Raw genomic sequence first — 14,633 nt, 5'->3', positions numbered from 1 at the left:
ATAATAATATAAGAATAAACTGTTTCACATACTCACAACTGTAAACCTACTTTTGCCCCACCTATATTAACATTTACTTAATATTATTTTTAAAATTTGACTTTTTTGTTGTTGTTAATCCTTACCCGAGGATATTTTTTCCATTGATTTTTAGAAAGAGTGGAAGGGATGAAGGGAGGAAGGGAGGGAGGAAGGAAGAGAAAGAAAGAGAGAGAAACATTGATGTGAGAAATTGGTTTCTGGTTGCCTCCCCCCACTGGTGCCAGGGATCGAACCTGCAACCCAGGTATGTGCCCTTGACTGGGAATCAAACCAGTGACCTTCCGTCCAAGGACTGACACTCTAACCACTGAGCAACACCAGCCAGCACAAGTACATAATCTGCCCTGAAAGCTCTGGTCGGCTCTCTCTCTCTCTCTCTCTCTCTCTCTCTCTCTGCTCTTGTCTTTATGAGGATTTTTCCCCCCTGCCATCATTGCGTCTTTTCCCAGCATCATCCATTTCCCCTCTCTTCTGGATCATTCCTATTTGTAAAATACCATGCTCATAGCTCCAACTTTAAATAACCTGTCACTGACCCCACTATTACACCAAAGCAACTGCTTCGTTTCTCTGCCCCTTCTCAGCATGACTCCTTGAAAGTGTTGTCTGTGACTCCCACCATGTCTCCTCACTCCCTGATCTGTCCTCTCCCTACCCTTCTGTGCTCTAGGTCTGTCCCCTCCCCTCCACTGAGTAGCTCCCGTCAACTCACCGTGACTTCTTTAGTCTTAGCAGCAGTCAACAGCCTATTGCCCTGTTCTACTTGAACCTGACCTTTTCCCTGAGGATCCATGACACCACAACCTCTAGGATTCCTCCCATCCCCCTTGACAGCCATTCATAAAAGTCTAATTCCCTGGTTCTAGTTCCTCATGTGGCCTCTAAAATGTTGACAGTCCTGGGACATGGTCCTGTCCCCACCCTCTTCTCTGTCCTCATTATCCCTCCAGGTCTTCTCATGGTTTCCCACAGCCCGAATACCACACATATGGTGATGGCCCCCTAATGACACTCCAGGTTGGCCTCTCCTCTGAACTCCAGACTCATAAAACAATCATTTGGTTGCTGCCTTCAACCTTGTGTCTCTCTGGATTTCTCCCCTAAACTGGCTGATTCTCCAGTCTCTTTCATCTCTAAAATGCAACTTACCTAGATACTCAGGGTAAAAGCCTAGGAGTGAGCACCTTTGGTTTTTCCCTTTTTCTTAGTCCCGTAATCACCATCCCACCCTACCTCCCCATCCAATCCTTTAGCAATTCCTATCAAGTGTATCTTTAAACACTAGCCCAAATCTGCCCACATCTCTTTAGCTCTACCTCTACCCATCCTTTGTCACACCTTACTCATCTTCCACTTGGACTCATGCAATAGCTTCCTAAATGTTGCCATACTTGTCCACTACCATCATTTTTCTTTACTGAACAGCTAGAGCTAGTTTTAAAAATCTAAATCAGATTATTTAAGATCCTTCTTAAAGTTCTCCAGTCCAGTGGCTTCCCATTGCACCACAGAAGAAACCCAGATCCCTGGCCTCATAGGGCAAGAATCTAGCTCCTTCATGACCTCCCCTCAAACCATTTCCCCATGTGCTCTGGACTCTGGCCATGAGGGCTGCTTCTGCCTCAGGCCTTCTGCACTGCCATTCTCTTCTTACCTCCAGGTGGATTTTACATTGATTTGCATTCCTCAGCCTTCTCTGGCCACTCAACCTAAAGTGGCCACCTGGTCACCTCTAGAACATCACCCCATTTATGGTCTCTGCAGAGCACCTCTTACTCTGATATTTTTTGTCTATTATTTGCATCCTCCACTTGCCTGTTTTCATGCACTGCTTTATCCTCAAGACCTAGTATATAACCTGATACACACTAGGTGCTGCCAGGTCAGGAATTGTATTCTACCCCACTCACAAGCTGTGAGTTAGCCGTTACTATCCCGTGGGTGCTGGTAGGAGACATGAGACTCCAGGGTTGGAAACAAAGGACAGCAGGCAGTGAGCTCAGCATGTTTGTGTCAGGTTCCCTTGCTTCTGGTTCCCACGTGGGAGACCTGATTTGGGTCAGATGGAAACTGCAGGTGGAGGTGAGGAACACTGAATCTGGGGAATCCATGACTTTTTTAGGAAGTAGTAAGTAAGCCTGCCATTTGTTCTCATGGGAGACTTTATCTCACCTCTCAAGGTTCCTTACTGACAACACAACCCTGAGAAATGGCCCAGGTCAAGAGCAGTCAGGCTGTGTATCCACAACTTACCCAGCAAGGTGTGTGAGAGTCTAATGGAGGGGTGTCTTTCAAGAGGTATGTGGTAAATATTTGTTGAATGAATGAATGAATGAATGAATGAAGATTTCATTTAGTGACCAGGTACCTAGTATCGGTGCCTGTGGATGAACTCACCTGAGGTCAACAGCTGCCTGGATCCCTGCCTATCACTTACTATCACTTACAAAGGATTCCCTTTGACTCTTCTCAGGCCTTATGGAGCCTCATTCCCACCTGCACTAACCGAGGCTGAATGGTTGTGGAAACTGGTAGCATCTTCTGTTACTGTTTGAGCCACCTACCATCCTCTGTGTGCTGGATGGGGTTTCCTGTCCCCCCCCCCCTTCCCCCCGCAGTGTCTGTGGCTGGGTCTGCCTCCTCAGAATCTGCTGCCCCACCACTACATTGCACTGCTGTTAAATGGCCCAAGATTGGTCCTGCCCCAAACAACATGAGGAGTGTTAAGGATGGTGTTAATGAGGGCATTTTCTGGTACATATTGGATGTGTAGGACCAGGGGGTCTGCTGCAGTCCTGTCACTCCCCATCCTAGAACATATTCCATGAAATGCATTAACTTGACCTTTGACATAACCCAGAGTCCAAACTTAAGAATTTGAAAGTTCAAATTGACAGTGTCCTTATTGACATAATTTGGTGATGCTGACTGACTGAAGAAATATTTGGCAACTAGCTCAATTAGCAGAAAGGCCCACACGGTCAAATAGTTACGACATTTATAATAGTTTACCCAGAACATTCTCACCCTGTAAGCAAACTACACGGGAAGCTGAGTTGCATTCAGGAAGTTGTTTGGCAGGCACAGAATGAAACCCCAGTACCAGGAGCTGACTAGCTAGTAAGGAGGTTAATGGCATCACACTTTGAAAGCCCGATGTACCCATCTTCACATTAGAAGCGCACCTGTTGGCTTGAGCTTTATCCTCTACCCGAAAGACTTCTTGGTTATGAGTCAATCTTTGTGTCTTGCATTCTCCTTTTTCAGTGTTACCAGAGTTGACAATTTTCCCATTTTGATCAATGCATTCTTTTTCTGTGTTTTACTTCCAATTATTTTCTATCCTTTTACAATATAACTAATATGTAAACACAGTTTGTTGTTAAAGGTTCAAACAACACATACATATACAGAAAAAAGCCATAGAACTTCTCTGTCCCATCTCTCTGCCACCCTCTCTGCTATTCCAGTTTCAAAGGGACACGTGAAAGCAAACGTGCTGGCATGTGGAAGGCATTGGACGAGACCTCACAATCTATCAGTGACTGCTTCTGTGAGAGGAGTTTGTACATGATTTTTACTTTTTTCTTTACATTTTCCTGCATTAATTTTTTGTAATAATAACTCATATATTCTATAAGAAATTTTTTTCTTGGAGAAAAAAAGCATTGCCTTGGGAGTTCTGCGGACATGGTGTGAAGCTGCATCCTTCCTCTCTCAGGGCTGTGCACATGCTACTCTCCTCCCCAAGCCTCCAGTTTCCTCATCTGTTAAGAATGTAACACCTCCTCCCTCGGTTTCAGGCTTGTTATGAATAAAGTGTGGAGGCACCTAACACATAATTATCATTCACCAAATAAATTTCCCCCTAGTGAGAGGAAAATACATGTTGCCTTGGGACCCCTTGTCAGATTGTTTCTAAATTTTAGATAGTCTCTAAATTTAAATGTGAAACATTTCTGAACCACAAAATCATGAAGATAATGCATGCACATACATGTGGGCATGTGCAAGAAGAAAAGAAAGGAAGTATAAGAATAAAACTGTTGCCCTAGCCAGTTTGGTTCAGTGGATAGAGCCTTGGCCTGGGGACTGAAGAGTCCCAGGTTCGATTCCGGTCAAGGGCATGTACCTTGGTTGCAGGCAACATCCCCAGTAGGGGGTGTGCAGGAGGCGGCTGATCGATGTTTCTCTCTCATCGATGTTTCTAACTCTCTATCCCTCTCCCTTCCTCTCTGTAAAAAGTCAATAAAATATATATTTTTTTTAAAAAAGAATAAAACTGTTAAACAGATGCACAACTATGTAAATGTACTTAATACCAATGAACTGCACACTTAAAAATGGTTAAAATGGTCATTTTATGTTAAGTATATTTTAGCACAAAAATAGTTTTAAAAATCAGCTAAAAGGAGAGTGAGAAAACCTTTCTTTCCCCTTTTAAGCCCTGGACTCTCGAAAGTAAATATGCAAAGTCACATTTTGTGTTTTCTTACAGTGTGTCAGTCATAGTAAAGGCATTTATCCAAAGGGGCTATTTCTGCCTGTGTTAATTTTGATGTTCTAGTAAACACAGGTCAAAATGCAGTATAGAAAGTATTTTTTGTTTGTATGTTTTAAAAATACGAACACCATGATTATACACTTTCAACCATTGGTACAAGCTGGTTCTACAGTCAGGGTACCAAGCTGGAGCAAAGTGAAGTAGAGGGGGTCTAAGGGGCATAGGCTTGGGGGGAAGGGGGAGCAGAGGGGTCTAGGGGCATGGGCTTGGGGGTAGGGGAGAGCAATTGGATAGAAGGCCCCTTTGACTTCCTTCCCGGTGGAGTTTGCTTTCAACCGCTGTTTCCCCACATCTTTTTTTTTTTTTAATTCTTTATTGTTTTAAGTATTACATATGTCTCCTTTTTCCCCCATTGACCTCTCTCTGGCCACCCCCACCACCCAGCACATGCCCCCCTAGTGTCTGTGTCCATTGGTTGTGCTTATATGCATGCATTGGTTAACCTCTTACTTCCCCTCCCCCTCATCCCCTGCCTTCCCTCTGAAGTTTTATGGTCTGTTCCATGCTTCTCTGCCTCTGGATCTATTTTTGTTCATCAATTTATGTTGTTCATTATATTACACAAATGAGTGAGATCATGTGATATTTATCTTTCTCTGACTGGCTTATTTTGCTTAGAATAATGCTCTCCATGCCCATCCATGCTGCTGCGAATGATAAGAGTTCTTTCTTTTTTATGGCAGCGTAGTGTTCCATTGTGTAGATGTACCACAGTTATTTTATCCACTCGTCTGCTGATGGGCACTTAGGCTGTTTCTAAATCTAGCTATGGTAAATTGTGCTGCTATGAATATAGGAGTGCATACATCCTTTCTGATGGTGTTTCTAATTTCTTGAGATATATTCCTAGAAGTGGGATCACTGGGTCAAATGGGATTTCCATTTTTAACTTTTTGAGGAAACTCCATAGTGTTTTCCACAATGGCTGCACCAGTCTGCATTCCCACCAGCAGTGCAGGTGGTTCCTTTTTCTCCACATCCTCGCCAGCACTTGTTGTTTGTTGATTTGTTGATGATAGCCATCTGACAGGTGTGAGATGGTACCTGAAAGGTTCAGAGTGGGCTGGGGTTTTTATTAGCTTCTGCTGGCTGCAGGCTGTTTCTGCTGACTATTGCAGACACACAGAGCTTGACTGGAGGGTCCTGTCCTTGGTTCCTCCTGGAGCCAGATGTCCAGTGGTTATCTATGCTGTGCCAAGCTCAAGGCTGCAAGCTTTCTGCAAGATATCTGCTAAGCACAATAAGTTTCCTCTGCTCCGTTTTATCCTCTTAAACCCTTTCATTCCCATCTTAAAGGGTATATACAAAGGAAAAGAAAGAGGATGAGGTTGTCATTTCTCTTTTGCTGCTTCCTGCATGAGAAGGGGTGACGTAGATGCCTAAGTAGTAAATTTAGATTATTTCCTGGGGTATAGGCCAGTAGGGTCCCTATACGTGGGTAAGGACAAACTGTCCTACTGTCTGGTTAACTAGAATTTGTAACCTTGTTTGTACAAATTTGGTAACTATCCTGAAAATGCAGGGCCCGAAGAGGAGGAGTAGGAGAAATAGTGTTAGGGGGCCCAAAAGGGGTAAAGCCAGGTTAATTTGGGCAGAGCTTCTTGTAGGCTGGACAATATGGACTGCTCTATGCTGTCCTGACTGATCTCCTTGAGCCATTGAGCATTCCGTAGAATGTGTTGTGTGTTTTTTTCTCTATTTGACCTGTAGAGTTAAATAAAAACAGCAGGAGGTGTTAGCAACTAAACAAACCCCTCCCTCTTTGGCTAAAAGATAGTCTAGGCCCTAGGGCTAGTAGGGGGACCATTTTAGGGACATTCAGAAGCACTATGAAGGTAAATAAATAGATGTGATCTGGGGAGAAATCCTGTAAATCGCCCTGGAGCCAGAGGTCAGTAATGAGTTTGAATTTATCTTGCACTGTTCGGATGGGATAGTCTGCGACAGGTGGGGGAATGTTGCCTGGATATATAATCTATTGGTTATTTGGTTGATAAGTGAGAGGGGCTAATTTTTCTCTAGGAAGGCTAATAGGAGGGTAGGTTCCTCTGGGAGCGAAGTTCTTGTTTTTTCCAGTTTTGCCCCTTGCTAGGCATCTGGAGCTTTCTGCCCTGGTGAGTTTCTACACCTGTACATGGCCTATTGTCCTTTATCTGGGATGATGAGGCCTGGGCACAAAAGGAGATTGTGTTGGTATCTATGGGTGGTATTCCTGAGTATAAGTAGGCCTTGTAACCTGGTGGAAACAAATTGTTTTGTACATTTTAGTATTACTGGGGCAGAAACTAGAATAATAAGAGTTATGACAAATCGTCTGGTGAAAAGCGAAGAGACATTAGTTTGCAGTGGTTCTCAACCTTCTGGCCCTTTAAATACAGTTCCTCATGTTGTGACCCAACCATAAAATTATTTTCGTTGCTACTTCATAACTGTAATGTTGCTACTGTTATGAATCATAATGTAAATATCTGATATGCAGGATCGTCTTAGGTGACCCCTGTGAAAGCGTTGTTCGACCCCCAAAGGGGTCGCGACCCACAAGTTGAGAACCGCTGGTTTAGAGGGTGTAGTCTAATATACTAAAATGAGGTTTATTCTCTTAGTTTAATTTGTCCTTGGTTTAGGAAGATAAGACTTACAAGATGGTTGTGGACTGATGTCTTACTATCTCAGTTTCCCTGTTCTACTTATTATGGCTTATTGGCCTGTGTCATTTATATAACTTCCTTCAAACATTTCTCCCTATAAATTTTATAACTTTCTTTTTTTTTACTTTTTAAAAATTTTTAATTTTTTTAATCTTTAAATTCTTTATTAGTTAAGGAATTACAAATGTGTCCTCATCCCCCCCCCCATTAGCCCCCATCCTCCCCCCCCCCTGCCCCCACTCATGCTCTCATCCTCCTGTTGTCCATGTCCATTGGTTTGGTTTATATGCATGCATATAAGTCCTTTGGTTGATCTCTTCTCCTTACCCCCACCCTCCCCTACTTTCCCTCTGGGGATTAATAGTCTGATCGCTGTTTCTCTGTCTTTGGATCTGTCCCTGTTCATCAGTCTATGTTGTTCTCTATATTCCACAAATGAGTGAGATCACGTGGCATTTATCTTTCTCTGACTGGCTTATTTCACTTAGCATAATGCTCTCCAGCCCATCCAAGCTGTTGCAAAAGGCAAGAGTTCCTTCTTTTTTACCGCAGCATAGTATTCCATTGTGTAGATGTACCACAGTTTTCTTTTCTTTCTTTTTTTTAATTGCTTAAAGTATTACAAAGAGTATTACATATGTCTCCTTTTTTTCCCCCCACCCTTGACAATCCCCTGACCTCCCCTACCCCCCAGTGTCTTATGTCCATTGGTTATGCTTATATGCATGCATACAAGTCCTTTGATTGATCTCTTACCCACCCCCCTCCTGGCCTCCCACCCTCCCTGGCCTTCCTGCTGTAGTTTGACAGTCTGTTCGACGCAGCTCTGCCTCTGTATCTCTTTTTGTTCGTAAGTTTATAATGGTCTTTATTATCCAGAAATGAGTTAGATCATGTGGTATTTTTCCTTCATTGACTGGCTTATTTCACTTAGCATAATGCTCTCCAGTTCCATCCATGCTGTTGCAAATGGTAAGAGTTCCTTCTTTTTTACAGCAGCATAGTATTCCATCGTGTAGATGTACCACAGTTTTCTAATCCATTCATCTACTGATGGGCACTTAGGCTGTTTCCAGATCTTAGCAATGGTGAATTGTGCTGCTATGAACATAGGGGTGCATATATCCTTTCTGATTAGTGTTTCTGGTTTCTTGGGATATATTCCTAGAAGTGGGATCACAGGGTCAAATGGGAGTTCCATTTTTAATTTTTTGAGGAAACTCCATACTGTCTTCCATAGTGGCTGCACCAGTCTGCATTCCCACCAGCAGTGCACAAGTGTTTCTTTTTCTCCACATCCTCTCCAGCACTTGTCGTTTGTTGATTTGTTGATGATAGCCAGTCTGACAGGTGTGAGATGGTACCTCATTGTTGTTTTGATTTGCATCTCTCAGATGATTAGTGACTTTGAGCATGTTTTCATATGTCTCTTGGCTTTCTGAATGTCCTCTTTTGAAAGGTGTCTATTTAGATCCTTTGCCCATTTTTTGATTGGATTGTTTATCTTCCCTTTGTTAAGTTGTATGAGTTCCCTATAAATTTTGGAGTTTAGGCCCTTATCAGATATGACTTTGGCAAATATGTTTTCCCACGCAGTGGGTTTTCTTGTTGTTTTGTTGCTGGTTTCTTTTGCTGTGCAGAAGCTTTTTATTTTGATGTAGTCCCATTTGTTTATTTTCTCTTTAGTTTCCAATGCCCTAGGAGCTGTATCGGTGAAGAAATTGCTTCGAAATATGTCTGAGATTTTGTTGCCTTTGGATTCTTCTAGTATTTGTATAGTTTCCCGTCGTATATTTAAGTCCTTTATCCATTTTGAGTTTATTTTTGTGTATGGTGTAAGTTGGTGGTCTAGTTTCATTTTCTTCCATGTATCTGACCAATTTTCCCAACACCATTTATTGAAGAGACTATCTTGACTCCATTGTATGTTCTTGCCTCCTTTGTCAAATATTAATTGAGCGTATTGGTTGGGGCTGATTTCTGGGCTCTCTATTCTATTCCATTTATCAATACGTCTGTTCTTGTGTCAGTTCCAGGCAGTTTTTAGAACAGTGGCTTTGTAATACAGCTTGATATCTGGTATTGAGATCCCACCTACTTTGTTCTTTCTCAGGATCACTGCAGCTATTCGGGGTCTTTTTTTATTCCAGATGAATTTTTGGAGAGTACGTTCTAGGTCTGTGAAATATGCCATTGGTATTTTAATGGGAAGTGCATTGAATTTATAGATTGCTTTGGGCAGTATGGACATTTTAATGATATTGATTCTACCAATCCAAGAACACGGTATGTTCTTCCATCTCTTTATGTCTTCCGCTATCTCTTTTTTCAATGTCCTGTAGTTTTCTGAGTAGAGGTCTTTTACCTCTTTAGTTAAGTTTATTCCTAGGTAGCTTAATTTTTTTGGTGCGATGGTAAATGGGATTGCTTTTTTAGTCTCTCTTTCTGCACATTCACTATTGGTGTATAGAAATGCCATAGATTTCTTGGCGTTAATTTTGTATCCTCTTACATTGCTGAATTCTTTTATTAAGTCTAATAGTTTATTGATGGAGTCTTTAGGGTTTTTTAAGTATAATATCATGTCATCTGCAGATAAGGACAGTTTTACTTCTTCTTTTCCAATTTAGATGCCTTTTATTTCTTCTTCTTGTCTAATTGCAATGGCTAATACTTCCAGTACTATGTTGAACTGGAGTGGTGAGAGTGGGCATCCCTGTCTTGTTCCTGTTCTTAGGGCAAATGGTGTTAGTTTTTGTCCAATGAGTTTGATGTTGGCTGTGGGTTTGTCATATATGGCTTTTATTATGTTGAGGTATGATCCTTCAATTCCCACCTTGCTAAGAGTTTTTATCAAAAATGGGTGGTGAATTTTGTCAAACGCTTTTTCTGCATCAATTAATATGAGTATGTGGTTTTTTTCTTTCAATTTGTTTATGTGATGTATCACGTTTATTGATTTGCGGATATTGTACCATCCTTGCATCCCTGGGATAAATCCTACTTGGTCGTGGTGTATGATCTTTCTGATGTACTGTTGGATCCGATTTGCTAAGATTTTGTTGAGGATTTTGGCATTTATGTTCATTAGAGATATTGGTCTGTAATTCTCTTTGTAGTGTCTTTATCTGGTTTTGGGATTAGGGTAATGCTGGCTTCATAGAAGAGCTTGAAAGTGTGCCTTCCTCTCCAATTTTTTGAAATAGTCTGAAGAGGATAGGTTATAGTTCTTTAAATGTTTGGTAAAACTCCCCTGTGAAGATGTCTGGCCCAAGGCTTTTGTTTGCTGGACGTTTCTTGAAGACTGTTTCAAAATCCTCCATAGTTATCAGCCTATTCAAATTTTTTAATGCTTCCTGATTGAGTTTAGGAAGGTCATATTTTTCTAGGAATATGTCCATTTCTTCTTAGTTGGCCAGTTTGTTGGAATAGAGTTGTTCATAGTATTTTTTTAACAATCCTTTGTATTTCTCTCAGGTCTGTTGTATTTTCCCTCTTTCATTTCTGATTTTGCTTATTTGGGTCCTCTCTCTCTGCTTCTTGAGAGCATGGTAGAGGTTCATCAATCTTGTTTATCCATTCAAAGAACCAGCTTTTGATTTCATTGATCTTTTGTACTGTGTTTTTCTTTTGGTCTATATGTCATTTATTTCCACTCTGATCTTTATTTCCTTTCTTCTGCTCACTCTGGGCTCTTCTTGTTGTTCTCTTTCTAATTCTTTAACTTGTAGAGTTAGATAATTTATTACCATATTTTTTCTTGTTTTTTGAGGTAGATCTGTAATGCTATGAACTTCCCTCTTAGGAGTGCTTTCACTGTGTCTCATAAATTTTGGATTGTTGTGTTTTCATTGTCATTTGTTTCCAGGATGTTTTTTATTTCTTCTTTGATCTCTTTGGTAACACAATCATTGTTTAATAGCATTCTATTTAGCCTCCAAGTGTTTTACTTTTTTGATTGTTTTTATTGTAGTTTATTTCTAATATTATGCCATTGTGAATTGAGAAGATGCTTGATATGATTTCAATCTTCTTGAATTTGAAGAGACCTTGCCTGTGTCCCAATATGTGGTCTATCTTCGAAAATGTCCCATGTGCACTTGAGAAGAACGTATATTCTGTGGCTTTGGGGTGGAATGTTCTGAAGATGTCAATTAAGTCTATCTGATCTAGTGAGTCACTTAGGATTGCTGTTTCTTTGCCAAATCTTTGTTTAGAGGATTTATACAGTGGTCAGTGGAGTATTAAAGTCCCCTACTATGACTGTATTGCTATTGATCTCTCCTCCCTTGATGTCTTCCAGAAGTTTTTTTTTTATGTATTTGGGTGCTCCTGCATTGGGTGCATATATGTTTACCAGAGTTGTATCCTCTTGTTGTATAGACCCCTTTATTATTATGAAATGGCCTTCCTTGTCTCTTGTTATGGCCTTCACTTTGAGGGCTATTTTGTCAGATGTAAGTATTGCTTACCCCAGCTTTTATTTCATTTTCATTTGCCTGAAAAATATTTTTCCATCTCTTCACTTTCAGTCTGTGTGAGTTCCTTGTTCTGAGGTGGGTCTCTTGTAGACAGCACATATATATATGGGTCATGTTTTCTTATCAATTCAGCCACTCTATGTCATTTAATTGGAGCATTTAGTCCATTTACATTTAAAGTTAGTATCAATAGGTACTTGCTTGTAGCCATTTTTATTCTTTATGCCTGTGTTCCTTCTTCCCTTTCTATTTCTTCTTTTTACAACAGTCTCTTTAGCATTTTTTGCATTGCTGGTTTAGTAGTGATAAACTCCCTTAGCCTTGTTTTATTTGTGAAGCTCCTGATTTCCTCTTCGATAGTGAATGATAGTCTTGCTGGATAGAGTTTTCTTGGATTCAGTCCCTTGCTTTGCATCATTTTGTATACTTCATTCCGTTCCCTTATGACCTGTTATGTTTCTGTTGAAAAATCATTTGATAATGTAATGGGAGATCCTTTGTACATAACTTTCTGACTCTCTCTTGCAGCCTTTAAGATTCTGTCTTTGTCATTTACATTTGCCATTGTAAGTACGTTTTGGTGTGGATTATTTTGGGTTCATCTTGATTGGGACTCTCTGTGCTTGTGTGACTTTTTTCTTTCTCTAAATCAGGAAGTTTTCTGTCATTATTTTTTCAAGTAGTTTTTCTAATCCTTGCTCCTCTTCTTGTCCTTTTGGCACCCCTATTATACACATGTTACTTCGTTTCATGTTGTCTCAAAACTCCCTTAGGCTCTCTTTCTGCTTTATGATTTTTTTCTCCAATTGCTGTTTAGATTGGGTGTGTTTTGCTAGCCTATCTTCTAAATCACAAATTTGGTCCTCTGCTTCTTCTATTCTATTGTTGAAACCTTTCATTGTGTTTTTTATTGTAGCTATATCAGTTTTGAACGCCTCCTGATTCTTACATAAGTTGTTGATTTTCTCATTCATCTGGTTTATTCATCTTGTTTTTCTGACATATTGCATGCCTGTTTCATTTAGTTCATTTTCTGATGATGCCTCCTTTTCTTTCCTTGGGTGGTTGTTTCTTTGTCTCCCCATTTTGCTGTCTCTTTCTGGCCCTGGCCACCCTGCTTAGGGTTTGAAAAGTTGAAGACCCTATTAGGGCAAGGGTCTGGAAATCATTAGCCCAGAGGCTGGGTCTGCCTTGAGTCTCATGCCTTTATTGTATCTACTCTAAATTGTATTCCCTTCTCCCATGGATCTGGTCCCTCAGTTGTTTGCTTCAGATTCTTGGGGTGGTGGGAGTGCATGCACAGTTCCTCTTAAGTGCGAGTCCCTGTGAGGACCCAGAGCCCTCTTGCATGCAATTTGCTGTGTGGCCCCAGCACCATCTGGCAGTGCATGTCTAGCATGGTCCTGTGGCCCCTTCTTGGGCACACTGGCTTGCTTTGGGTATCCCCAGCAGCACTTCCCTATGGCCCAGAGTGAGGCATGTACTTGTTTGCTCCAGGTAGGCCCTGCAGGGGCCAGGGAAAAATGGGTGCAGGTTGCTCTGGGTTGCAGTCAGAGATCCTCTGTGGCCTGAGTGGGGCATGTGCTCGGTTACTCCAGGTTGCCCCAGGAGCAAGACCCTGGGCTGGGGTGGAGTAGATGTGGGTTGCTCTGGGTCGCACAGTCCTCACTTTTTTGTAGCCCAGAGTGAGACACATGCTGAGTTGCTCTAGTTAGCCTGTCCTCAGTGTGGGGTGGGAGCAGGTTGCTCTGGTGCTCAGTCCATGCTCCCCTGTTGCCTGGGGTGACATGCGTGTTGGGTTGCCCTGGATGGCTCCAGCAGGACTGCCCTGGGGTCTAGAGTGGAGCAGGCCTGGGTTGCACTGGGTCACACAGTCAGAGCTCCCCTGTGACCCAGACTGGGACATGCTTTGTGTTGCTCCAGGTCACCCCGACAGCAGGTCCCAGGGCTGGGGGTGGAGTGGGCTCTGGGTGACTCTTGGCTAGCAGCACGCTTTGGGGGTCCAGGGTGGGGGTGGGGCACAGGGTTCCCCTTGGCTTGCACTCATTGCAGGGTCTTGGAGGCAGATCCTAGGATGCAGTGGGCTGGTGAGGAGACGTGGTGTGGGAGCTCACTCTGCTGGCCTGCGCTCCCTGCAGACCTCTGGGGGCCCATTGGGAGGTACCGTGCCATTCACTGCAGGGGCACAGTGGTTATGGCTGGCAAGTGGCATTCTCTAGGCATCTTCTGCCCTTCCTTATTGAAAATTGTCTCCTTAGCTCTGTCTAATTTTTTTAATTCAGGGTAGATGTTCTCCAATTTTGTTGCTTTTCTGGCCTGGCCCTAGGAGGAGGTACATGACATTGTTGCCTGTTCAGCTGCCATTTTTCTCCCCACATCTTTTCATTAGCATTTTAACAAAAGCTATGTCAACTCATTGGCTCTACACATGTAGAACATACTGGGATTGGTATTGTGATGCATCAGACTTTACTCCTCCAACAGCCATCTGTTGCCCCAACTGATCTGAGTTGGACAAGTCAGAATAGCTGCCACTTACCAGGGTCTGACTGTGTGCAAATGTTCTGCCTCTGTTTTTTTTCTATATGAAATTCTTACAGTGACCCTCTGTTATGCAAAGTGCTGCGGTCCCAGAAAACCTCAACATATTATTCTTGAATTCCCAAAGCAATAACCCAGAGGATTGGCTGTGAAAGACATGGGTTTTTGAGGCCTTAAATGCACACTGGTGGAGGCCAAACTGGTGAAGTTTATTTCTGCATAGACTGCCACTAGTGACGTTGAACCACTAAGTCCTATCCAGCTGGTGCTATTGTTTCACTGCCACCCTGACTTTCCTAACACAAGGTTTTACAGAGTACAGAGAACAGAGAACAGGGCATGCAGGGGGCGGGGACG

The sequence above is a fragment of the Myotis nattereri genome, assembly GCF_964212035.1.
Source record: "Myotis nattereri genome assembly, chromosome: 3".
NCBI lineage: Eukaryota > Metazoa > Chordata > Mammalia > Chiroptera > Vespertilionidae > Myotis > Myotis nattereri.
Note: the sequence above shows the minus strand (reverse complement) of the source record.